General features: G+C 37.0%; 1 pseudogene across 1 annotated transcript; it reads right to left on the bottom strand.

The window, feature by feature from the left end:
* Positions 1–23,321: 23,321 nt before the first annotated feature.
* Positions 23,322–23,929, bottom strand: LOC309630464 (peptidyl-prolyl cis-trans isomerase A pseudogene; annotated as a pseudogene). The gene has a single exon. The product of its transcript is annotated as a peptidyl-prolyl cis-trans isomerase A pseudogene (transcript).
* Between the last annotated feature and the right edge of the window lie 3,623 nt (positions 23,930–27,552).

Below are 27,552 nucleotides of genomic sequence, written 5' to 3'. Positions count from 1 at the left end.
AACAGGATAAGTGATGGTGTGCAAAGATTCATAAAATCCCATATGTTGATTTCTTTGTTGACAAACACATCCATAGTGAAGGAAGCCAAGAACAAGCTCATTGATGAAACAATTAATCAACATTTATTTATTGTCTACTATATAGTCAGTTAATGGTTGGGACCCCAGATCTCAGAAAACTGCATGTAGTTTAGAAAGTCAAGAGGTTGAAGTGAGACTGAAACAATATGAAATTATTTCCTACATCTTTGTAGACAATCTATAAGCATTTTATACTTTAATGCTGTATGACTTCAGAAAAGAGAGGGATCAGTGAAGACAGGAGTCAACAAGGAAAGATTCACTTCAGCTGTGCCTTGATTAGCAAGTAAAATCAGATAAGACCCCAAGTAAGACAGATGACATTACAAGGCGTGAGATAACTCAGTTGGAAAGGAACTGAAAAGAGTCAGTAGTGGTAGAATGGAGAGGTTGGCATGGATGAAAGAATATTGAAAGGAAAAGTGGAAAGTAAGCTCTAGCTGTGTGTGTAGCATATATGCAATGGAGGATCTTTGTCCTCTATTCAATAATATCATATTTTAACAAGAATTATTAAGTTCTAAGATTTCTTCTGATCCACAGAGCTGCAGAGAGAGACCAGGTGGCAGTGGCAGCCTCTCCTCCTAACTTCTTTTTCGTATATTTTTTTCTTTTCTCTTTTTTTTTTTTTTTTTCGTGTTCTGAACACCATGAACCCACTTGATATCAGAGGACAGATTCAATCCCATTTGTATGGTCCTCTCCTCACAGAGGTGATCAAGGAACAAGTGGGTGATGAGGAAGCAGAGGCAACAGGATGTCATAAACAAGGAGAGTTTCAGAAGCTGGACTCTGGGTGCTCAGCATTTCTTTAAGCATTCTCTTGATCTCTCAAAAAAATATTTCACTGGAGTGATACAGAAGTGGCAATTGAAATATCCAGAGTACAAACATTATACAAATTATTTCCAATTTATACCTCAAGTTTCTCCTTGTGCCTTTTATGTAACTAGGGTAGTCTTTCATCATTAATATGTTAAATTAAGAAAAGCGAATCTAAAAAGAAACAATACAGATGAACTTATTTACAAGACAGAAACAGACTCACAGACTTAGAGAATGAACTTATGGTTACCGGGGGAAGTGTGGGGGGAAGGGATAGTTAGGGAGTTTGGGATCGACATGTACACACTGCTATATTTAAAATGGATTAACCAACAAGGACCTACTGTATAGCACAGGGAACTCTGCTCAATATTATGTGGCAGCCTGGAGGGGAGGGGAGTCTGGGGGAGAATGGATACATGTATATGCACGGCTGAATCGTTTTGTTGTGCACCTGAAACTATCACAACATTGTTAATCGGCTATATTCCAATATAAAATAAAAAGTTAAAAAAAAAAAAAGTGAGCCACTTTCTAGATACAATTTGCTGTTCTAAGTAATTAAATGCCATTGGAAGACTAGAGATCCTAGGGAGGAACAGTCTAAAAGTTGAGAAGCCTTTTATCTTGCTCTTCACATAAGGGAGTTGCCAATTCGATTCACTGATATTCCAGCTCTTGATATTTTGTTGATCTTGTTTCAGATTTGAAAAAAAATTAAATCTAGATCCCTTACCACAAACATAGTGTTCATATACTAAGATATATGACAAGCGTATGTAGAATATAGAATAAATATATGCCCAGAAGCCAATCCTATGCAAATTTTGCTGTAAATTGTCTATTACTGTCACCAATTGTCAGCATGTCACCACAACAGTAGTATCTTAGACCATCATTCTCTCTAATGAGTAAATTAGAGGATTGTGGAATTAGAAGAATGCATATTTTTAACAGTAACAATCATAATAAAATTATGATGAAAAAAATCACAATAATATGGAGTCCCCGCCTCCTGCTACAAGAAAAATTGCAAAAGGAAATACTGAAAAGATGGCCTAGGTTAAAAGCATCGTTACTATTAGAAATCACTTAATGTTAATCTAAAAACTTTAAGAAGATAAGTGGATTTATCCTTTGCAATGCACTTTATAGATGTCATGTTTCAAAGTATGGTGTAAGCATATAAGGGAGGCATAATCTCATACACAGAGGTAAACCACAGCATCTGGGTTTATCTTCTTTGCTAATCTTTAGATTAATTTTTCTTTTCTCTGTTTATCCCTATTGTATAATCAACCCGGACTAAAATTTACTTCACCTACGTAAGCATTTATCACAGTATCCCATGAGGAAGCTTCAAATTCCAAGAGATATGCACCCATGTAGACAATTCCAGTACATGGCAGCTTAGGTACGTTATGGGTATAAAAGCATGTCATTGTCTTCCCTTGTTATAATGAATAATGTTGTAGAAACCTATGAAGATTCATACTTCCTAACACACCATTTACAAGTTTCCTGTCAGTTTTCAAGTCAGCCTGGGGCTAAGAAATGAAAACGGGATGTATGTCAATTTAGTAAATAATTTTCAGCCCCTACATGTAGTTAAGAGACTTTGATATTAAAATTTTTAAATTGCTGCTGTCTCAATTAGTGACACTACAATTAAGATTTTTTACTATTAACTTAGTTAACTAACCTTTCTGCAAGGGAGGGTCCAGGTCAATGATGTAGATTTAGAAGCATCATTACAAAGGGTAAAAATGAAATTCAAAGAAAATCTTATTCATACATAATGCTGTGTATTGCAAAAACATTTACTGGTGCAGTTTTAATATCAGGGATTATACTATGTTATTAAAATATTAGAAATATATCAGAAAAAAACCCTGAAAAAGACAGGGGATAAAGGAAACAGGTTAATTTGAACAAGATATATTCCCGGCACCAATATTGATATGATTGAGCCCTGACCTTTGGAATATTGCATGCATTATTAATCTACTGAAGACAGTAGGTAATATGACTTTATATGCTTTTTAGGTTATAATTTGCATAACTGGGGATATAGTTTATTTTTTCAGCGCCTTGCATGCTGTGAGTGCTCAATAAATACTAAACATCAATAATATGGTATGTGGCGTATTCCTGAGCCTTCTTTTGCATGGCCATCTGGAAAACTCTTGTGTTGTAAACACTGATTTTATTTTGAGTAAGAATGGAATTACTGCAGAAGTTGTTTAGCATTCTTGGTTCAAATTGTTCCTCCTTTTCACCCTTTCATTTGGTAGAAAATGTGAAATAATCCAAAGAATCTAAAACTTTTCAATGTTAGAAGTGAAAGGTTTGGATAGATTATAATTATATGATGTCAAGTATTTTATTAGATTAGCTTTTCATAACTCTTTTAGAAATCTATATCCTTTTTATTTTTATAAATTCTTTTTAGTTTCATAAATTCTCCTCTTTACCAATTATATATATAGGAAGGTAGTTAGAAGAGGCTTAATTTTTTCTGCTCATCCATTTATCTATTTTTATAATTTTTATAATTGAGATATAATTCACATACCATAAAATTCACCCTTTTAAGGTATGTAATTCGATGGTTTTTAGTAAGTTCACAGTGTTGTGCAACCATTACCACCATCAGTTTTTAAATATTTTCAATTCCCCAAAAACAACCATGATATCCATAGCAGTGATTCTTCATTTTGCTTCAATCTCTCCTATACCTGCCATAGACAACTGCTAATCTACTTTTTGTCTCTATAGATTTGTTTATTCTTAACATTTCATGTAAATGGAATTAAACAAATGTGGCCTTTTGTGACTGGCCTCTTTCACTTAGCATAATGTTTTCAAGGTTCATTCATGCTGTAGCGTGTATCAGTAATTTGTTTCTTTTTATGTCAAATAATATTCCATTGTATGGATGTACCATATTTTATGTATCCACTCATCAGTTGATGGAAATTTGTGATGTTTCCACTTTGGGGCTATTATGAATAATGCTGATACGAATATTTGTGTATAATTTTTTATGTGGACATAGGTTTTCATTTCTCTTGGATGTAGACATAGAGGTGGAATCACTCGGTGGGTCATATGGTAAATCTATGTTTAACCTTTTGAGGGACTGCCGACTATTTTCCAAAGTGTTTGTACCACTTTATATTCTCACTAGTAGTGGATAAGTTTCCAGTTCTCCACTTCCTTGCCAATAGTTGTTATTATCTGTCTTATTGATTACAGTTATCCCAGTGAAGTGGTATCTCACCATGATTTTGATTTGTATTTCCTTTATAGCTAATAACTATTTATTTTTAATCTGCTAAATAACCTATATAGCCTAAAAGTTGTTAGAAAGGGTGATCCGTATAAGGACCACTGAGGTCAATTGAGAGATAAAGGATAAAGGCAAATTCTTCCCCCCAGACCACTTGAATTAGATTCAAATTTATTAAAACCAGTCAGAGTGGCCCAGGAAATCCACAAAGTTCAGGAGAAATCAATAAAGTCCTGAGATAAACCCACATGAAAACATAAAGATAATGGCGGACTGGCCTTTATATTGCAGTTTTTGCTACAGTGTAAGACATTCTCAGTAATAAGTGTTTGGGCATTTATCAGTTAGGATCCTGGCAGGAAACAAATGTCATATTCAAAGGAGGTAATTAAAAAGAGTTTAAGAAAGGGACTATGTACAGAAATGTGGGCAGGGTTAGGGGAACCAGCAAGGAATGGTGCAGCACCCAGAAACTAGCAATAGTGCTAAACCATTACCACCCTTAGGCCTGAAGGATGGGGCAGAATGTTTCCAGTGCAAGGAGTATATCTGTATCTTTAAAATGTGAACAGATTTGACTGGTCCTTAATGACAAAGTGCTCTGAGAGTTTTCCTACTGTATCAGGTGAAGGGTGGTCCATACCAGAGAAAAGAAATAATGGAATTCAGGCGGTCTGGGTTGCTGGGCTCTTAAGTAGTATTTGGGATCACTGTGGTGAAGCTGCCATTTACACTCTAAACTGTAAATCATGTATCTTACATTAACTATCTCTCCTTAAAAAAAAAACCCAGAAAACAAACAAACAAAAAACATAGCCTGGATATTTGCTTATGGCAATGGCTATGATGCTTGAGTATCATGATAGTCATATCTCTCACAGTTGAATTATTAGATATATTTTCATGTTAAAAACGAGGTTCAAAGCATAAAGTCTACTGTTTCAATGCATTTTCAACCAGAATCAGAGTATCACTACAAAGATGTTCTAGAAAACTGATGAGGTAGAACAAAGAGGAGTTCTTGGGAAAGAGTTAAACAGCTTGGTGGCCTACAGGACAAGGAAGGGGCTGTTCCAGACATATGAGGCTATGCAAGAGTGACTTCAGAAACAAACTGAAGGTATGTTCAGATTTTAAAACAAAATAGAACAAAACTAGAGAACATTTTATTTCAGATATCTTTATACCATAAATACTTATTCTCAGTAGGAAGCTCCTCTTCAAGTCAGTTGATTTGAGAATCTGAATTCTTCACAGCAGAGTTAATACCAGCCATATTACCCACGTTGGAGACTTGATGTGCATTAAAAAGTGTTGCTCTTTGGATATCTCACATCTCTGTGGGTAGTTTGTTTCCTAATCTTCACCCCTTCTTTCCACCTTAAGCACAGAAGATCAAATGACAGAGAGCATTTTGTAATTAGTTCCCTCACTAATCTAATATCTAATTGACTGGCATAGTACAGTGTTTCACTTCTTCAAAGGATAAATATCCCAGGAAATCAAATCATTCTAACATGGCCCCAGCTATCAACACATTTCCTAATTGTTGGCAAATGTGTATGTATTTTTACAACGACTCACATGGTTTCATTTAGAAAAACTGTACTGTGTGGGGTTTTTTTTGCATATGTATAGGTGATCTTGTTAATCAACACTTTACATAAGCATGTGTACTGTTCCTCATTTTTATGCAAATCGTTTCTGCAACCAGACAGGTGTATTGTCTGCTTTCTATGCATCATCAAGAAATCCAATAACTTGGCTGTGTACCTACATCTGGTTAGGGTTTGACCCAATATGTACTTGAATGTGGATTTCAAATACAGGCAGGTGTTGAGCCTATCAGAACTACCAGCAATAGGAATCTCATTCACCCCTGCAAAGGCAACCAGTGATTTAAAAAAAAAAAGATTATAATTTGAACTTTGATGCTGAGGTCTTTTTTTGGGGGGAGGGCTTGTTTATTTAATTACTGAAGCACCACTGAGTACCAGGTTCTCTAGAATTCTGTTATGTAGCGAAATATAGCTGTACGCAATTTTTGAAAACTGACACAGAAAATGAAAAACTTCAATTAAGTTTCAAAATCACAGAAAAACATGCGGTTTATGTTTGGTGGTGTATTTTTTAGTGTTTGCCTACGGAAGTGGCCTCCTCAGTGGAGCACAGAAGTCAGGGAAGAGCTGGACAGTGGGCACGAGACAAATCATCCATAACAAACGGTACCGCTGTCCTCTGACTCTCCTTTGCCAGCACCCCTTCCCCACCCCCAGCGCACTGGAAAGAGGACACGGATGCCAGTACGTATAGGCAGCTATTAATCAAAGAGCCCCTTTTGGATCCTCACATGTTGAGAAGATTAAAGCCTATTTTTAGTTTTCAGGGAACAGAACTGCTAACACATAAGGTCACAACTGGTTGCTCTAAAGCAGTGAAGATTTACATTCCCACAAGAGAGAGGAAGTAAAAAACGAGAAAAGCCAAGATGGCTTTGAAAACTGTCTGTCGTCTCACGGCCATGCAAACAGCTTAAAAACCCTGGGAGAAAAGAGAAAAAAGATGTGACCACCATATCAGTGACCAATTTACAACCTTGTATATATGTGCCCTTAATTCCTAAGGCATATTCTTTTGGCAGAATAGACATTTGGTAGAAAGAAAAACCATTTAGTCCCTAAAGCAGAGAAAAGAAATAAGGGGAGGAGGGAGTTGTAGAGGGAGTGTTGACAAGGCAGGGGCTTAAAAATGACTGAAAAAAATATAATGACCTCATACTGAGCACTAGAGAGAAAGAATGAGAGAAGAGGACAAAACAGAGGGGAGAAACAGGCAGATTTAGCATCTATTTTATCAGAAGGGGGAAAAGGGAGAGAGAGAGAGGAAGAGAAGGAGGGGTGGAGGGAACGAGGGAGGGAGGGAGGAGACATGTAATTTGCCATTGTAGAGCATCCCTTCTAGTAGACTAGACAGGCAGTTGCTTCTGGAACTGACTCAGGGGCCAGCTCCTTCCCACTACGGCTGCAGACACATAGCTGACACCTCTCTGAGGCCAAAGGAACATGTCAGGCCACCATGAACCTAAGTTAGTGAAGAGCTGCCTTACTCAGATAAAGCCTTCTAGATAATGAACAAAGTTCAACTAAACTCTCAGGGTAAAAACTACCTCTCAAATAATGATCATGAATTAGAATATGGCAGACCTGGACTAAAACAAGGAACAGAATTGAGTGAGTCTGACTGCTATTCAATTTGCTTCGCTGAATGCCTTAAAGTGAGAGCTGCCGGAATACACCAACTTCAAATCCAGGAAATCTGCTTGCAAGAGACAGGCTAATCTGATCCACTGGTGTAAAGATTTTAAACCTGAGTGAAATAAGGGAAGAAGTTTAATCCACTGGCCAGGGGTGACTAATTCTACCCAGAAATACCCTGACAATGGGAATGAGACCAAGATCCCACAGGTCAATACAGCATTTGACTCACTCTGTTCTACTTTTTGTCAACAGTGGTTCTGCCCATTGTTACAAAGCCTATTTCTTCACTAGGCATTTTGTAAACTGTTCTAAAATTTTAAATGTTCTCTTAAACATTGGTGGCCTGAAAATATTAATGAGTATTTCAAAATTGTCTAAGTTGAACCTAGAGGGGCTTCTGACTTGAGTAGAGCTGATTCTACAGGTAGCATACAAAATCCTTTTGAATTATTGTATTTATTGTTCTATGCAGCATCATGGTTTGATGTGTTCATGGCATTCAACAAACATTTATGGAATGACTGTTTCAATTGTTTTCCCAGATGTTGGGATGAAGGAAATGTGAGGATGAATAAAAAGTGTATCTGTCCATGAAGAGCTTGGAACAAGGCAGAATGAAAAAGTAGTAGCTCCTACTTTAATGGTTAATAGAGTTTGAATTAAAAGAAAAAAAAAACCTCTCAGCATTATTTCCCTGACTTATCCTAAGGGTGAACTAAATGTTTAAGTGTATTATAAAAGATCACGTTCTCTTTACTATTTTTTCTTTTACCTGAGAATTCCCGTCAGCGTTGAAACTAGAAACATAGTTTGTGGTTTCTCAAAATTTCACTGACTTCAGCATGTTAAAAAGAATACCCAAAAGGCAGGTATGTTTTTCTTCTGTGCTACTTCTCAACTCTTTCTTCCCCTCCTCCTGCACAGAAAAAAAAAAAAATCTTATAACTATAAACTGGTCTCCTGCTTGGATTAATTTTCTTCACCAAAACAGTGACCATTGTCAAATGCCTTCTTACGTCTCCATGGAAACTGTTTCCTTGGCCATAGACAAAGGTCTGCCTATAATACAATGCCAGGAGAGTGTCTGAGGTTGTAGACCCCTTGTTTAAAATCACAGTGCAAGGGTGTAATGTAGATTTTATATTATTTCTGCCTGTCTGTTTCAGCTGGTAGGCCTTCATTCCAAAATAATATTTTTTCAAATGAAGTAGCAGAAAACAGCTTTACATTTTTGTTATCCCTTCCAGCACAAAATAAAAAATGCCTGTGCTGCCACTACCTGATTCAATCAAGTGGAGTACATTCGATACCCACGGGCTACAAGTGCTGGAAAAGCTGACTTGTATTTTAATTAATAATGTGCTACACTTTCTCAACAGCTAGGCCTTTGGCAATCTGATTTGCTTTGTTCATTATTTGCTGTAAACAATTTTCAAACAACATGTAGGCAACTCTATTTCTGAATATCTCCTGCTAATTCATAACATTAACAAAAATATGGAGGAGAATTTTTTCTTCCTTGCCAACAAAAATCCTGATTAAACTTTAATCATAGCCAGTAGAGGTTTTGGGTTGGGAATATTGGGGTTTACAAGTCCAAAAGATATTAAATACAAAAAAACACAATAAATTATATATAATAAGTATATACTGCCAGTTAAGTAAAACACATATAACCAGGATAAGGCATAGGTGTCCTTGAAAATTTGGTGACACAGTATGAATAAAATTCCATGGTCATTATTCGGTCCATTGCCATGGACCGAACTGTGTCCCCCAACAATTTGTATGTTGAAGTCCTAACCCCCCGATCGACAGTATTTGGAGATAGCATCTTTACAGAGGTATGAAAGTTAAATGAGATCATCAGGGTAGTGTCCTGATCTTGTAGGATTAGTATTCTTATAAGAAGAGACATCAAACAGCCCACTCACTCTGCCACATGAGAACACGGTGACTGGCTGGCTGCAAGCCAGCAAGAGATCATACCAAAAACGGGATTATCGAGCACCTTAATCTTAGACTTCTCAGCCTTTAGAACTGTAAGAAATAAATTTTTGTTGTTTAGGCCACCCACTCTGTGGTATTTTGTCATGGCAGCCCAAGCTGACAAATATATTTGGAGAAGAGGAAATTGAAAGTATTGAATCGCTCTCTTTACGTTAAATAGAATATACACTCCTTCCCCAGATGGAGGTAAATGGTTAATCTTCACATCCACAGGACAGGAACTTCTTAGAATAGTATTAAAGTTTAGGAAAGAGGACTTGGTTTAGATATGAAGAATAACTTTAGAATTAGGGACATACATGGATGGAAGAACAATTTCTTTCCTTTGCATGGCACTTTATGGATTACAAACCACTTTCCTACAGATTGGCTTTACATCATCCCTATAAAGTCTAAAAGAATTAGCGTCTCCAGTTTTGAAATGAGGAGACTGATCAAGATTATACAAGTTATAAGTGGCAGCACAAGGAACAGGTAATAAGGCATATACATGGTGGAACAAAGGTTAAACTTCTGATCTTGAATGTAGCACATAATGAGAGGCATAAAAAGACCAGTTTTGAAGCCCATTTTTGAAGTATGAATGAGTTAAGAGAATAATTTAAGTATTTAACTTTCTCCTCTTTCAAGTTAAACTAATGCTATCTTTCAAAAGATAGTATTCCCATCATATTAATGGAATCTACTAATTAAAACTTTCATAAGACAATAGTGACAATAACTACAGCTGAGATGAACCTGGGTTGATATCGTCACATACAAAACTATTGATACATTTATTAATTTACTGATCATTCATGTAACAGATGTGTAATGAGCACCTATATTTTTTCAGATGTTGTGTTTAGTACTGAGTATACAATAGTGAAGAAAATAATCATGATCCCTGCTTTTAAGGAGCTGACATCTATTTTTTTCTTTTTTTTCTTTTTGGTGTTAAAAACCTTGAGCATATTTATTTATTTATTTGTTTTTATAATTAATTTTTATTGGAGTATAGTTGCTTTACAATATTGTGTTAGCTCCTACTGTACAACAAAGTGAATCAGCTATACATATACATGTATCCCCTCTTTTTTGGATTTCCTCCCCATTTAGGTCACCACAGAGCACTGAGTAGAGTTCCCTGAGCTATCCAGTAGGTTCTCATTAATTATCTATTTTATACATAGTATCAATAGTGTATATATGTCAATCCCAATCTCCCAGTTCATCCCACCCCCCCTTCCCCCTTGGTATCCATACGTTTGTTCTCTACGTCTGTGTCTCTATTTCTGCTTTGCAAATAAGATCATCTATACTATTTTTCTAGATTTCACATATATGCATTAATATACGATATTTGTTTTTCTCTTTCTGACTTACTTCACTCTGTATGACAGTCTCTAGATGCATCCACATCTCTACAAATGACCCAATTTTGTTCCTTTTTATGGCTGAGTAATATTCCATTGTATATATATATATATACTACATCTTCTTCATCCATTCGTCTGTCAATGGGCATTTAGGTTGCTTCCATGATCTGGCTATTGTAAATAGTACTGCAATGAACACTGGGGTGCATGTGTCTTTTTGAATTATGGCTTTCTCTGGGTATATGCCCAGTAGTGAGATTGCTGGGTCATATCGTAATTCTATTTTTAGTTCTTTAAGGAACCTTCATATTGTTCTCCATAGTGGCTGTATCAATTTACATTCCCACCAACAGTGCAAGAGGGTTCCCTTTTCTCCACACTCTCTCCAGCATTTATTGTTTGTAGATTTTTTAATGATGGCCATTCTGGTCGGTGTGAGGTGATACCTTATTGTAGTTTTGATTTGCATTTCTCTAATAATTAGTGACGTTGAACATCTTTTCATGTGTTTATTGGCCATCTGTATGTCTTCTTTGGAGAAATGTCTATTTAGATCTTCTGCCCATTTTTTGATTGGGTTGTTTGTTTTTTTGATATTGAGCTGCATGAGCTGTTTGTGTATTTTGGAGATTAATCCTTTGTAAGGAGCTGACATCTATTAATGCTAATTCCATTAAGCCAAAATGTATCTAGGACTTACTAGGCAGCAACCCCTAGATAGACAAAAATTTAAATATACAAAAATAAGGTTTAATGATTATTTGTAATAAAAATATTGTGCGTTAAGAATTTTAATACAATATGATAGGTACAATCACATAGAAGTATGTGCTAGATGCAATGGTGGCATAAAGTCAGAGATTATCAACACTTCCTGAGGAGGGGAAACTCAAAGAAAACATCTCATTTGAATGAAAGGAGGAATACTAGGTACAAATGGTGAGAAAGGGGATTTCTTTCAGGTGTAATAGCTCGTATAAATATATACAAGTCAAAATTAAGTGTAGGTCCAGAGCAAAATCAGTCAGTTTCACATACTTTCATTTTTTATGTAGATGGGTAAGGTATAATTATGGATATATTATGAAGGTTAAAGAGCAATGAGGCTGGAGACAGAAGTGGAACCAAATCATAAAGAGTTTTAAATGTCACACAAATAAATTTATTTTATAGAAAGTTGGAAACCATTGAGGAGTTGTAAACAGAATAGTGAAATAATCATATTTGTGTTTTAGAGAGACATCTAACAAGAATGTGGAAGATGAGGTAGAGGAATGTGAGACTGGAAACCAGGAGATAATTGAAATAAGCTGAAGTGAATAAGGACCTGGACCAAGGCAGTGGCAGTGAAAATGAAACTCCTTTATTGCTATAGTCGGTCAAAAAGATCATCCAGCTCAGTCTCTCCTTTTATGAACAAGACCTTCAAAGTCAGTGAGAACAAGTGACTTACCCAGTGGCACATAGAAACAAGGCTTGATCTTGGATCCCCTCATTTCCATTCCAGCCCACCTGTACATGGAAAGGCCTCAAATTCATCTTTATCCTATTGCACATAATGGTAGAACTGTATTATGTGGAAAGATTATCTAGAAAGATGATCTTTCTCTTGGTCTGTTCATAGACTCCCACTCAAGCCTGATGACTTGTTGATCACGTAATCAAGTAAAACACGACTTAGGTGGAGAATTAAAGGGTGTCCATGCAGCTGAAAGCTGCTTCTTATTTCCCAGGGCTTTCAGTCTTAAAATAACTCTTCAGCTACTAAATGCAGGCTTATAAAGCTGCCCTGTAACTAGCCAGTCAAATAATGTCACACCAGTCCAGCCCCATCCAGAAGAACAGGGCCTGCAAAGGAATTTTTGCTAAGGACATCAATACCATGAAGAGTCCCTGTTCTCATGAGAGAAGCATATGGTGTAACTTGGACCTCTTTGGGGCCAAGGAGTGTACTTCTTGGCAAATCACATCAGCCTTAGAAAACAACCTACTTTGAATAGTATTAAGTTACTGCATGGGGTTACAATCTGTCCCACTATGTCTAATGTTCCCAACAAATTTCTTGGCAATTTAACCTTAGACCCATCAGCTAAATTTTTATTTTATCCTCACAGTTTATAATAGTATTTCAATTCCCCCATATTGGTATCACTAGGTTAAAAGCATTACTTTGTATTGAGTGGAGTTGTTAACACTGCATTTACTCAATTGTTCACTCTATCTGCTGAGTTTAAAGGTACTCCTTCATTTCAACTTACTGTGAGAATTGAATAGGATTTCCAAATTCCCAATAGACACTAATCTTTGGGATTTGGGAATGAAAAACTGGAATTTTTAAAAATTCTCAGTAATTCTCAAAAACACTTTCTTTATGTAATAGTAATGAGTGACCATAGTAATAAACATAACTCATTTGCTGTGACAGGGTTAAAGTTTCAGAACTTTTCTGTTAAAGACAGATATAGTATTAAATGAACGTGTCATTTTGATTTAAAACATGTCTGACAATGAGCTAACTGATTTCCTCTGTTTCTTAAGATACTTTTAACGTTTTTCAATATTCTTTAGTTGATATTATAAATATAAATTATTTAATAAATAAAAATTATTAAGTTTAGTATTATTTACAAAGAACTGTAACCTATAGAGTATATTCAAGCACTGGAAAATGCCAGTGAATATTATTGGGTGGTATTTGAACAAAGTAACATTCTGATCTCCCAGCAAGGTTAAAGGCACTACACAGAATCAAATGTCGAAATTACCAATTTAAGGACTTATTTTGCTTTCAAAACTTGTTTATTCTTGAAGCATCACTCACAGGATTTATATAAAGTATACTATGTGTATAAACGTGTTAATATTTATTTTATTTACAAGAATGATGAACCACTAGCTAAAGACAGGACCACAAACACACATTTATAACCTGGTAACTATTCTATAACTAAACAAGCTGACTCATTAGGATCTTGACCACGTCTCTTTCCCCTTATCCTTCCGTGGTTCTAAGAAGCATCAGCTTTATTCCCAGACTCCACATATCAGCATTTCTTACTCTTGCCTTTGCCTTGAAGTTGTCCCAGTAATGTTTCTAGGTGGATTGTTTAGCTTTAATTCCTATGGAAATAATACTTTTTCGCATTTTCTTGATTTCTGAACTGATTTTTTTCTCAGGATTTAGGATATAAAAACATTAATTCTCCCAAGAAATACCAAGAAGAAATTCCTGCGTGGAAACACTAGACCTAATCATTCCCTTGCAATCTGAAGTTACAGTAGACACCAGCCACTAGAGCAGCCATTCCAGGATTTTGAGAATGTGGAAAGTGAGTTAATGTCCACAGAACATCTACGTGGTCAAAAGTCTATAATTTATACTCACATTAAAAAGTTCTTAATTTCAATTAAAAAATAATTTTATTTCAATAGTACCTTAGCCAAATGACTAGAGAAGCAATTACTTTTTTTTTTTTTATAAATTTATTTATTTATTCATTTATTCAATCTTTGGCTGCACTGGATCTTCGCTGCTGCACGCGGGCTCTCTCTCTAGTTGCTGAGAGTGGGGGCTACTCCCCACCGCGGCGCACAGGCCTCTCACTGCGGCGCCCTCTCCTGCTGCAGAACACGGGCTCCAGGCGCGCGGGCCTCAGCAGCCACGGCACACGAGCTTCAGTAGTTGTGGCGCACAGGCTCTAGAGCACAGGCTCAGTAGTGTGGCGCACGGGCTTAGCTGCTCCGCGGCATGTGGGATCCTCCCAGACCAGGGCTCGAACCCGTGTCCCCTGCATTGGCAGGCGGACTCCCAACCACTGCGCCATCAGGGAAGCCCGAGAAGCAATTACTTTTTAAAATTTCATTCATTTTGTACTATTTATTTTGGAATCAAGGAATCAACTTGTATCATGATACTTATTTGTCCTGAGGTCTGGAAAGATAAGATGAATTTAGCAGGTTATTCACTAAATCGATCTTATTATAACAAATACAAATTGTATTTCTCAGCCTCTCGGAAATTTCATAACCTTCTGTAATAGGTGAAGTACATATATAAATAGTAATTATTAAGGGATAATTATTAAATTATGCCATTGCTCTAAAGAGAATAGCTTAATCTTTTTTAATTTATAAAACCAGAATAGGCTCTGTACTCTCAGTGATGGTCATTGTTTATATAATCCTTGCATCCTTTTTGTGGATTTCACCTGGATGCTATACACAAAAAATAGAGACCAAGGACCAAGTATAAGCCCCTGACATAGCATTGTGACATCGGGTTCACTGGAGAAAAGGGGACATCTCTGTCAGGATCTCTGCTCTCTGATTAATGAGGAGGCATTCATTACAACTCAGGAACGGACAGCACCTCCACAAACTAGGAAATTAATTTATTAGTCTATGGGCAGAGGTTAAGGAACATGAGAACGAGAAAGAAAAGGGAAAATAAAGGACAAGAAAACAGCTGAAGCAATACAGAGATGTGAAGTCACATATGTCACAGGCTTAAGAATAGTAATAATGACTCCTGGAAATCAGCACATATTTTAAATAAGTATAAAATTCTTTAAATGATTAAATTAAATGAAAAGATCTAAATATTAATGATTCAGCTAAATGTGTTATTTTAAATGTCCCCACGTCACTGTCATTTATCGATATATAAAACTGATTATATTAAGTTTTGTTGAAAGATCAAAAGAAAATGAAGTCAGCTACTAAAAAATAGAATTTTTTAGAACATGTTTACCACCTACTGCCTAACTAGCTGGTGTCTCAGTAGCCAAGCCAACGGGAATATATTAGATGGGATTGCTTGCTTACAAGCATGACCATTCCGTGGGTCTGGATAGAAACCAAGGCTGTCTGGAAGCCAGAGACCCAGCATAAGGTTTACGGTGGAGCTGACTTCTGCTTCCATCACCTCTCTCCACGGTCGCAGCGATCCTCCGAGAGGGCTGGGACCTTTGCCATATCTTCTTCCAAAAGTGTATGTATCACTTCGGACAGTGCAAAATGCAGTTATTCAAAATCTCTTACTCTGAAAGAAATAAATGCCTTTCTTCTAGGGATTGTTGTATAAAGCATCACATCCACCATGGAGTTTATTATCACTGGAACTAATAGTGATGTGATGTCATCTTAACATATCATACCTGTGCCAGATGCTGGCTAGCTCTTCATCAAACCTATTATTTCTTCTTCTTCCTCAGAACACAGCGAAACTGTATTTTCTTCCCTTCCTTGTAGTTGGGTGTGGCCACTAAACTCAGCTCCAGTGAATAACTTTTGAGTGGAAGTGACTGACCCACAAAAGCCTCCCACACAAAGTCTTTCACGCTTTTTCTCTTTCTGCCAGCCCGGGGGGAGGGGAGCCTTGGCTGTGTCTGGGTGCCATGCTCGAAGAAGGCAAGACCACAAGACGAAGAGTCCGGCTCCTTGAATCACCACTTAGAGGAGAGGCACCACCAATTCAGAACACCTGTTTTGGATTTTATGAGGCAAAAATATACATTTCTGTTGTATTTGTGCCATTACACATTTGTCACCGTTATTGTTAAAGTAGCTAATGTCACTTACCTATTACAATAGTCATCGCGATGGAAAGCCGTGTTTTATCACACATTGTTCACAAACCTCCTACCATCTGTAAGGCCAATGTGAATTTTCACTACAACAGAAACATGTCACTCATGCACCATTAAACATATCACTTTTAATAATTAATTTAGAAAAATGTAATTAATTATTGCTCACCACTGTATTTCCAGGATCCCCTCTGCCTTATTTTCCTCATTCAGTTATAAGTCTCAGGTCTTATTTTTTAAACTTTCAGTGTGTTAAGAATAGTAGATACTAGTTGATAGCAGTAGAAGGAAGCTGATTGAAATCATGAGTGTTGTTTATTATTCTGAGATTTATTATTTTACTTCATATTCAACTTTTATACTTCCATGGAAGTGAAAAGAGCACAAAGACATGAGAAGTTAGTTCAGTCCAAAATAAGCCTATGAACACTTATTCCCTCCAAAACAAAAGCGAAACAAATTTGATTTAAAGGCAAAAGTATATAAATAGTTGGAAGGTTTTTAAAGTGTCATCAAGCCATTTTGAATTATAGCTAATATATGAGGAAAACAACAAAGACTGTTTTTGTGATATTGAGAGTTTTGTAAAATTGACCATTTTAAAATGATCATCACAATTGTGCTGCGAGAAGTAGCACAGTATAATTGACTAATCTCTACTATTTATTCTGTCATATCCTTTCCTTCATTAAGCGTTTTGTTTAGAAAGAGAGAAAAGCTATGGAAACTGCTTTTCCCTTCCCAAAAGAGTATCTGTAAGTCACATATGTTACAATACATTTGCATTCTTAAACAAATAGAACTCAGACAGACAAATTAAAAATGATTATTTATGCCCTAAGAAGCCACATTACCCTCAAGTGCCATCCAAAGGTCAACCATTGCCTCAAACTCTGCTGCATCTACCGTGACCTGGAAGTACCATTGATAATGACCCCTCGGCTGTAGGACTTGAAGACTTAATCATTTGACATACAAGCTGCCCGCGGCATTCAGAGCTGGCATTTTCCTTTGTGAGATGTACACAAACAATATGCATTTTAAACAATTCAAACCCCCAGTGCCTGAAATAGACCTGGCACGGCTCTCCTCCTCAGGAGCTGCTTCTCACCAGCTCAGCTCTCCCTCCGAGGCACAAGCCGGGGAGCATGGAGCTGGCGGAGGCAGCTGGAACGAGGCGCTGCACGTACTATTGGCATTTCCCCCACTTTTCAAGGTACGCTTGTCATCTGTATCATAGCAAACTTAATTACAGGGCGATGTAACTCCAGCCTCTTGGGGGAGGAATTTTTACGCATTGTTCAGAGAAAGAAAACTCTTTGCTGGGGAAACTTTACCCCCTCTTTTTCTAAGTGACACCTGAATTGAAGGCATTTGCATAAAATATCTTGATTGCCCTGTTCCTGTAAGTTGTGCCACTATATCTTTATGAAAAGAAACAGATTATCAATAGAGTGATCTCGACTATCATTGAGATTCACCCAAGGCCTCTGGAGAGAGCTCGTGCTATTGTAACTAAGGCAGAGGAAAAGCCGTGCGTCTAGAATCTGTTTTCTAATGCCAGAGAGGAAAACGGAGGGTGGTAGAAACGACAGTCCTTTGCAGGAAAGAATCCTGAAGGCTAATAAAAATGACTCCCAGCTTGTCAGTTGGAAATTTTTTTTTTTTATTGGAGTGTAGTTGCTTCACAATGTTGTATTAGTTTCTGCTGTACAGCAAAGTGAATCAGTTATACGTATACATACATCCCCTTTTTTAGATTTCCTTCCCATTTAGGTCACCACAGAGCACTGAGTACAGTTCCCTGTGCTATACAGTAGGTCCTTATTAGTTATCTGTTTTATATATAGTAGTGTGTATATGTCAATCCCAATCTCCCAATTCATCCCACCCCCCCTCCCCCCCTTGGTAACCATAAGTTTGTTTTCTAGTTTGTGACTCTATTTCTGCTTTGCAAATAAGTTCATCTGAACCATTTTTCTAGATTCCACATACAGGTGATATTAGTCTTTCTTTTTCTGACTTACTTCACTTTGTGTGACAATCTCTATATTACTAAGCCATAAAAAGGAAATTGTTGTTTTAAAGAAGAACTACGTCTCTTTAATGTGAAAGAAAAACGAAAATGATCAGGGGATTCCTCTGTTTAAAATGACAGTTTCATCTTTTTGTAACCAGAACTACCCAAATACCTACCTATCATTTTTTAGATAACCAGTGGGAAACCTCACTCCTTTAGCCGATGTCTTTTGCTGAATTGCGCATGGCCTGTGCATCCAGAAAGTGAGGAGAGCTTCCATTCTGCACAGCATGCAGACATCCCAAAACTCAGGCCTACCTACTGAGCCAAATGAAATGTCATGAATCAGCTATAAGGTCATTTGGCAGGAAATCACCATCAGTAGGCATTGATTCAACCATTTATTCATTCAAGAAACCTTTGCTGAGCTAAGTGCTGTATTTGGTAGGAAGATGGCTCTAGGGAAAAAGAGCCAGATGTGTATACAGATTGCTAGAGCAGGCAGTGTTGCAAGTGCTGAGAAGATTTACCCTGGAGTTATTGGTCACAGGTATTTGATTCTTTTTTGCTATTTAATATTCCTCATAATTTATTTCATTCAATGAAGGATTTAATCTTAATAAAAAGAGGGGGGGGCAAAGAAAATAAACCAAAACACAAAAAAAGCTTAACATCAGGAAATGTGACGTCCCTCTCCAATTTTTTCCATTGCCCGACACCAAGAAAATGAAACCTTTCTCTTGCCATGTGTTGTGTTTTAATAAACTGTACATTAGCTTCGTTCAACCACTCCAGCCCCTGGCTATCCAGTTTTCTGTACATTAGTTTTAAATACACATAGCTTGCAATAACACCATAGCCAAAGCTGTGCCTCAAGTTAAGAAATGGTTAGGATTGCTTTACATTTGCAGTCCCATTGAAAACATTTATTCAATCAAAGGGAAAAAATAAATGTAGTCCCTCAGCTCTGTCAAGTATAAACTGTTATTGATCCCCTAAATGAAATTTGTTCATGCTGATCGATCAAACACATTATCTTTTTCTTCCAGTCTATTACCAGCAATTGGAAACTCTCAAGCGTCAATAGTTGTTTGACCATATACAGCTGTAAATTTAGACAGTTGCTTTCAAACCTGAATTATTTTTCCCCATCCAGCTCTCCCAAAAAGTGACGTTGACATTGAGATGATTTCTCTCTGAGCTGATTGTTAAAAAAAATAATTGAATAACATGGTGATGATAATTGGTGTCTCTCCTGCTAAGCTCCATGGTAGTAGGAAAGAGTCAAGCTGTAAAACATGGCTTTAGCAACAGCAAACCCACCAGCCTCCTCTCCTTCTCCTGGTCTCCTTACACTGGGGGCCATCCCAGCTTCTTCATACATTGTTAGCCACATTTGACACAGAATCATTTATTATTCAACTTTCCTCCTTACAAGTTCTGTTAGTGTTGGGTGGCACCTGACTTATTACCCCACTCAAGTTGTATGCACCTTACATAACAAATTAATCCACTAGGAGCACAGCCTCTCTATAGGGCAGCCAATGTTCATATCAGAGATGTACTTCAGGGGAGCTTATATTTCCACAAAGTTTTAAAAAGCAAGACTGAGCCAATAAAGGCAATGGATTCCACTCATTCATTCATTCACTCATTCATTTATTCATCCAGCAGGTTTGCAGGCCATTTATTCATTCATTCTGGTCTCATAGTTCTGCCTTATATTTCTACTTAGATACCACTATAAAATGGCCTATTGTATCACATATTTATTGCACTGCAAGTCGAATTTATTTCCTGTATACACAGTGAAGTACAGTACAATAAGTTGATTATATGGATGTTGAACTTGCCCCAATACCAACACAATGTGTTAGGTTCTATAGTCATAACAACATGAATCTGACAAATCCCAGAACAGATCTAAATTGTCTAACTAAAAATGTAAATCATTATAGTTAACCAGAGGAACATAAGCATTTGTTTGAAATAAGACGATTTCACTCCCATTTCAGTATACAGGGAGAATTCTCGTGTTCTTATATTGTTTCTCAATAATGATATATTTATATTTTATGATAATAGACCATTGTTTACACAAATTCTGTCAGTGAATGGATACATGTATTGGGTAGATTCAAGTATTATAGTCTTTTTCCCCCTATTTCACCATTTGGCCACTTATCAGAGCAAACCTTCGCTTCTATATTAGACTATAAAATCAATTTCCCACTGCTAGTTTCAGTTGTCAGCTCTCTAGAACTCAAGTTATATCTTCAAAAGGAACTTAATTTATGTTGACTGTATTTTTTAAAAAGTAACTTTTACCTCTCTTTTTTTGACACTTTAATTATTTTTTATTGAGGTATAATTGACATTTAATATTATATTAGCTTCAGTTATACAACATGATTATATATTTATATTTTGCAATATATACTGCAAAATGGTCACCACAATAAATCTAGATAACGTTTGTCACCATACATACTTGCAAAATTTCTTTTTTTATTCAGATGAGAACTTTTAAGATCTATTCTCTTAGCAACTTTCAGGAAAGATGGATGCAAAGATATAGAGATCTATAGTGACAAATGCATGTGTAAGTGAGGCACAGAGATGTGCAAAGTAAGGGATACCTGGGAGTGAAAAGCTTCTACACAATTAGAGTAATACTATTATGAAAACAATGGAGAAGAAGTGACTTGGGGTAAGAGACCTACAACTCTTTGCATTTAACATGATTGCCAGAGTCATGGGTGTGGAGGTGGGCAAAATGTCTAAAGGGGTCAAAAGGTATAAACTTCCAGTTATAAAATAAGTAGGTCATGAAATGTAATATACAGCAAGGTGACTATGGCTAATAACACTGTACTGTCCATCTGAAACTTTTACCTCTTAATTGCTATCATTAGGGACCTATGTTCTAGAGCTGTCAATATCATATATGTTTGTCTTCTATCTTGCTGATAGGTAATAATTTTCCAAGCAAGCTTAGAGAGCAGTGACTCTTTATTAAAACTTATAAAAGAGGGAATCACAGGATTTTAAAAGTTACTCTGGAAATTATTACTGACAAGACTGTCTTGAATTCCTAAGCAGAAAAGACACTCTGAGAAGTTAACATGCCTTGTCAACACAACAAGCTAGTGACTTTTCTGCCTCGTTTGTATAAAAAAGTACTTTTTAGCAGGTGTCATTCTACTATTGTCTAAAGTTCCACTTCTCTTATGAAAGCAATAAAGGTCATGGTCTGTTGAAGGAGAAAATAAATATAAAATGCATCAGCATACAAAACCAGATTTCAATGATGTTTACTGATCATAAATCTTAAAACTCCAGATATAAATATGATAAACAGTAGGCAACAGATAATAGAGTCAAAACGGGAAAGATATAAAACTCTAAGAAAAGGCATTATTGAATAGTAAAGCCCAGAAAAGGGAATATCTGAACTAAGAAGTTCGGAAACGAGAAATAACTTCAAGTGTTAGAGAATCATATTCTTTTTGTAGACAAAATACAATTGCTGGAGAGAGATCTTCAGGATAAAAAGCAGTGTCAAAAAAAAAAAAAAAAAAAAGCCGTGTCGTTGGCCTGTTTACCATCTGTCAAAATCCCCAAATCATTGTTTCTTCTACTTCCTAGTGAATTCACAGAAAAATAAACTTCACGTTAACTCTATTAAATCAATTACCAGTCAAGAAGTATTTTTGGAATTAATTCCCATAAAGTAATGGATAATATAAAACTTCATGATTCCTGCTAATTAGGACAGAAGCAATTGATGTCACATGTAGTTTAATTTTAGAAATGGCACTATACACAATACAGTGGGAATAGGGCACTTTAAAATTAATATTGACAAATAGTACTGCGGGTTTCCATAATGTTGAAAAAATACACACTCCAGAAAGTCAAACATAATTCTCATTTTCTCCTCATAGAAGAATCAATACAATTGAAAGAAAGTCCAAATTAGTTGGAGTTCATTTTCATCCTGTACTATTGGATGTGAAAAAAACTTGATTCCTCAATTCATTCAATCTTCTTCTTCCTATATACTTAATGTGACCATTTGATTCTGGTTTATGGTTATATGGATGGGAATCCTTAAAAACAACAACCAAGAAAACCCCAGTATTCATAAGGTCAATATTGTGAGCATACTTAGAACTCATTCTACTATAAAGAAGTGCTGGATATTCGTTACTCACAAAAACCTTAATTTGAGCAATAAACTATTTTAATTTGAACCATAACTGTACAGAGTTTAATTAGTAATAAGTTGACATCTAATTGTGTATAGAAAGCTGCTGTTCATCCCTGATTTGTTATCTCTAAATGGTTTTGGCAGGGATGCAAAAGAATATGGGTACACGTTGTATGAATGTCTAAGCCACACTGGCTTCGCATGACAGCTCAGAGTGCAGAACTGGATCCCCACAGACACAGAAAGCCTCTCTTATTTTTGTTGAAGCAATATACTGTTTCCTTTAAAATTAAGGAAAAAAACTGTACAGATAAATACTAGAATTATTTTGTTTCTAAGCCAATACTAGAGTTACTCACCTTGGATTCATCATATTTTAAAAATTTTCCAACGATAATAAGAACTAATGCTTATTGAGGCAGTGTTTTACGTGTTTAAATGTATTAATTCTTTCCATCTTCACGTTAATCTTCTATGGCATAATAACTCATCTTTTTTTTTTTTTTTGGTTGTTTAGTTTTTATTTCATAACCATAAACTTAACTTTGCAATTCAGCTTAACTTGGAGGGGAATAAGGAAAATATGGAACCCAAAGAAGTGCAATGATTATAGTATATTTTGAGCAGATGGGGATGAAGGGGTGCTCTCCTGAGCTACAGAAGGAATGGTCTGGTGGTTAAGATAAAACACAAGTCAAATTTATTATTAGATTTGTCCACAGTCAGCAATGGTGATCTTCCTGCTGGTCTTGCCATTCCTGGACCCAAAGCGCTCTATGGCTTCCACAATATTCATGCCCTCTTTCACCTTGCCAAAGACCACAGGTTTGCCATCCAACCACTCAGTCTTGGCAGTGCAGATGAAAAACTGGGAACCGTTTGTGTTGGGGCCAGCATTTGCCATGGACAAGATGCCAGGACCCGTGTGCTTCAGGAGGAAATTCTCATCATCAAATTTCTCCCCATAGACGGACTTGCCACCAGTACCATTATGGCGTGTGAAATCACCACCCTGGCACATAAATCCCGGAATTATTCTGTGAAAGCAGGAACCTTTATAACCAAAGCCTTTCTCCCCATTGCTCAGAGCACGAAAGTTTTCTGCTGTCTTTGGAACTTTGTCTGCAAACAGCTCGAAGGAGACGCGGCCCAAGGGCTCGCCGTCGACGGCGATGTCAAAGAACACGGTAGGGTTGACCATGGTTGGGCAGCGCGGGAGGTTCCGGGGTGGCGGCGTCTGCAAAGCCCATAATAACTCATCTTGAGTCATACAGCTCGTTAGTGGGAAAACCAAGATTTGAATCCAGAAAGGTTTGCTTCAGAGGCCATTTTTTCTACACTATTTTGCCTTTCAAATAAAACAACATGACCGTTTATGCCTCTATAGGAACAAACCCAGTACTTGGGCTAATGTCTTTGCTGCCGTGTAGTAGACACTGTGGTGTCTGGAGGTTAATCTTGAGGATTTGATGCAATAATAATGATATTAAGCTATCTTCCTACAAACTGTAGAATTCTTCACAACGAACAATCACAGCCAAATTGCCCATTTTTTTCGAGTGCACATTAAACATTAACCAAGATGGGCCATATTCATAGACCATAATACAAATCTCAATAAATTTGAAAATATTCAGGTCCCACAAAGTAAGTTTTCTGACCACAGCAAAATTAAGTTAGAAATTAACAACAGAAAGATTTCTGGGAAAGTCCTAAGTATTTGGAAAATAAATAATACTCTTTTAAATATTGCATGGGTTAAAGAAAAATTAAAAGAGAAATTAGAAAGTACTGTGAACTAATGAACATAAACATATCAAAATTTGTACGATGCTGCTTAGCAGTAACCTACAGTAGAGGAACATTTTTAGAACCAATCCCCTATATTATTAAAAAAAGTGAGGTCTCAAATAGTAACCTCAGAATCAACTTTAAGGTATTCGAACAAGAAGAGCACGCTAAACCCAAAGCAAGCAAATGAAAATCGCAGAACCTGGGATGATGCTGGAACACCCCTCCTAGACAACAAGGGCTGAGAAGAAGGACCACACTGTAAATGGAAGAGGAGCACTTTTACTTTGACTGCATCACCCTTCCTGCAGGCCCGCATGGCACTGCACTGAGAGGGTCCTCCTAGGCCTACAGTTTCTCCAGGAGATAAAAAAGATCCCAAGGTGGACCTCCAGCTTGGCCAGAGTTGTGGGATGCTTCCTGGGAGGCTCACTCCAATCTCATCTCATGGAGATCATTGGAGTGATATATGGAGCTTGACTACTTGGTATCAGATAGAGATGGAGAAGAGGAGTGAGGGCTTACAGCAACCAGCACTCAGATCTTGGTGGGTAATGTGCCTGCTCACAGCAGCACCTGAGCAGAGATCCCAGCCAGCAGTTCTGCTCATCTGCAGAGCCAGTGGCCCCATCTGGCCAGGGAACTGGGTTGGTTTGGATCCCCAGCCAATTGGCCATACTGGACATGGAGCCCATTCTGCAGCCCCATCCAGAAGGAAAGCAAATTCCCAGTCCTGCCTAACTGCTTAGCGTAACCTCAAGTCCCACCCCTCTGGGAAGCCTGGCCACAGATACCCAGAAGCTGCATCCTACATCCCACTTTGGCAGGGAGCTAAGCCAGCAGCCCTGCCCAAATGTTCAGCATAACCTTTAGTGGCGTAACAGGGGAGCCCAAAGAGTGACACTGAGAAGCCTCAGAGCCCACCCTATTGTACTGCCCAGCCATGGTGCCCAGCCCTCAACCCTACCGAGCAGCAGAGCCGAGCATATGGCCCTACTCAATTGCTGAACACAGCCTGCAGCCCCACCCAACCAAGGAGTCAAGACAGTGACCCCACCCAACCATGGAGAACAGTCTCCAGCTCTGTCCAACTACGGGGTAGAACCATAGGTTGCACCTAACCAGAGGCCCTGGCTAGCAACACTGCCTGCAAGTGGACCACTGTCAGCTGCATACCCATCCTGAAGCCCAGCTTGTGGCCCCACCCAATCTGGGTCAAATCAAGGAGGTGAAAGATCTGGTCACTGGAAACTATAAGACATTGATGAAAGAAACTGAAGAAGACACAAATAAATGGAAAACTATCCTGTGTTCATGGATCAGAAAATTAATATTGTTAAAATATCCACACTACCTAAAGTCCTCTATAGATTCAATGCAATCTCTGTCAAAATTCCAAGGGCATTTCTTTTACAGAAGTAGAAAAATAAATCTTAACATTCATATGTAACTACTAAAGACCCCAACTAGCCAAACCAATTCTGAGAAAGAACAAATTTGGAAGCATAGCAATTCCTAATTTAAACTATGCCACAAAATTATAGTAATCAAAATAGTATGGCATTATCATAACGACAGACACATAGGCTAATGGAAAAAAATTGAGATCCCAGAAATAAACTAATATTTGACATCAGAACCAGGAATACTGAATGGGAAAAGTCTTTTCAATAAATGGTGTTTGGAAAACAAAATATCCACATGAAAAAGAATGAAGCCAGACCCTTATCTCACACCACTCACAACAATTAATTCAAAATGGATAAAGACTTAAAAGACCAGAAGCCATAAAACTCCTAGAAGAAAACATAGGGGGAAAGTTCCTTGACATTAGTCTTGGAAATGATTTTTGGCTATGACACAGTAAGAACAAGCAACAAAATAAAAAATAAGCAAGTGGAACTACATCAAACCAAAAAGCTTCTGCACAGCTGAATAAATATCAACAAAATAAAAAGGCAACCTACATATTGAGAAAATATATTTGCAAGCCCCTCATATACCTGAGGAGTTCATACCAAAAATATATAAGGAAATTGTACAACTTAATAGCAAAAAGCAAATAATGCTATCAAAAATGGGCAAAACGTCTAATAGACATTTCATCAAAGAAGATATACAAATTGCCAACAGGTACACAAAAAGATGCTCAACATCACTAATCATCAGGGAAATGCAAATTAAAACCACAATGAGATATCACCTCATACTGGTTAGAGTGGCTATTATCAAAAGTCATGAGATATGTGCTGGGGAGGATGTGGAGAGGAGGCAACTCTATGTACTGTAAATTAGTATGCAGCCATGACCGAAAACAGTATGGAGTTTCCTCAAAAATTTAAAAATAGAACTACTGTATGATCCAGTAATTCCACTTCTGGGTATATGTTCAAAGGAAATGGAATCACTATCTTGAAGTGATACCTGCACTCCCATTTTCATTGCAACATTATTACCAATAGCTGAGCTATGGAAGCAACATATGTGTCCATCAATGGATAAATGGGTAAAGAAAATATGGTATATATATATATATACACACACACACACACACACACACACACACACACAATGGAATATTATTCAGCCATAAAAAAGAGGGAAATCCTGCCATTTGTGCCAACATAGATGAATTTTGAGGACATTATGCTAAGTGAAATAAGTCAGACAGAAAGACAAATACTGTACTATATCACTGATAAGTGGAATCTAAAAACAAACAAACAAAGAAAAATAAAATACCCTGAACTGATAGAAACAGAGTAGATTGTTGGTTTTCAAGGGCAGGAGGTAGGGGAAAAGGATGAAGGTAGTCAAAGGATACAAACTTTCAGTTTTAAGATGAATAACTTTTGGGCATCCAATGTACAGTATGGTGACTGTAGTTAACAATACTCTATTGTATACTTGAAAATTGCTAAGAGTAGTTAAGAGTTCTCACCACACACACAGAAAATGGTAACTATGTGAGGTGATGTATGCGTTAACTAATTGTGGCAATCATTTTTGAATATATATGTGTGTGTATATATATTAATATATATATCAAATCATCATGTTGTACAACTTTAACTTACACAATCTTTATTTCAATTACATCTCAATAAAGCTGGAAGG

The sequence above is a fragment of the Balaenoptera borealis genome, assembly GCF_965194805.1.
Source record: "Balaenoptera borealis genome assembly, chromosome: 6".
Taxonomy (NCBI): domain Eukaryota; kingdom Metazoa; phylum Chordata; class Mammalia; order Artiodactyla; family Balaenopteridae; genus Balaenoptera; species Balaenoptera borealis.
Note: the sequence above shows the minus strand (reverse complement) of the source record. Positions and strands in the feature narration are given on the sequence as shown.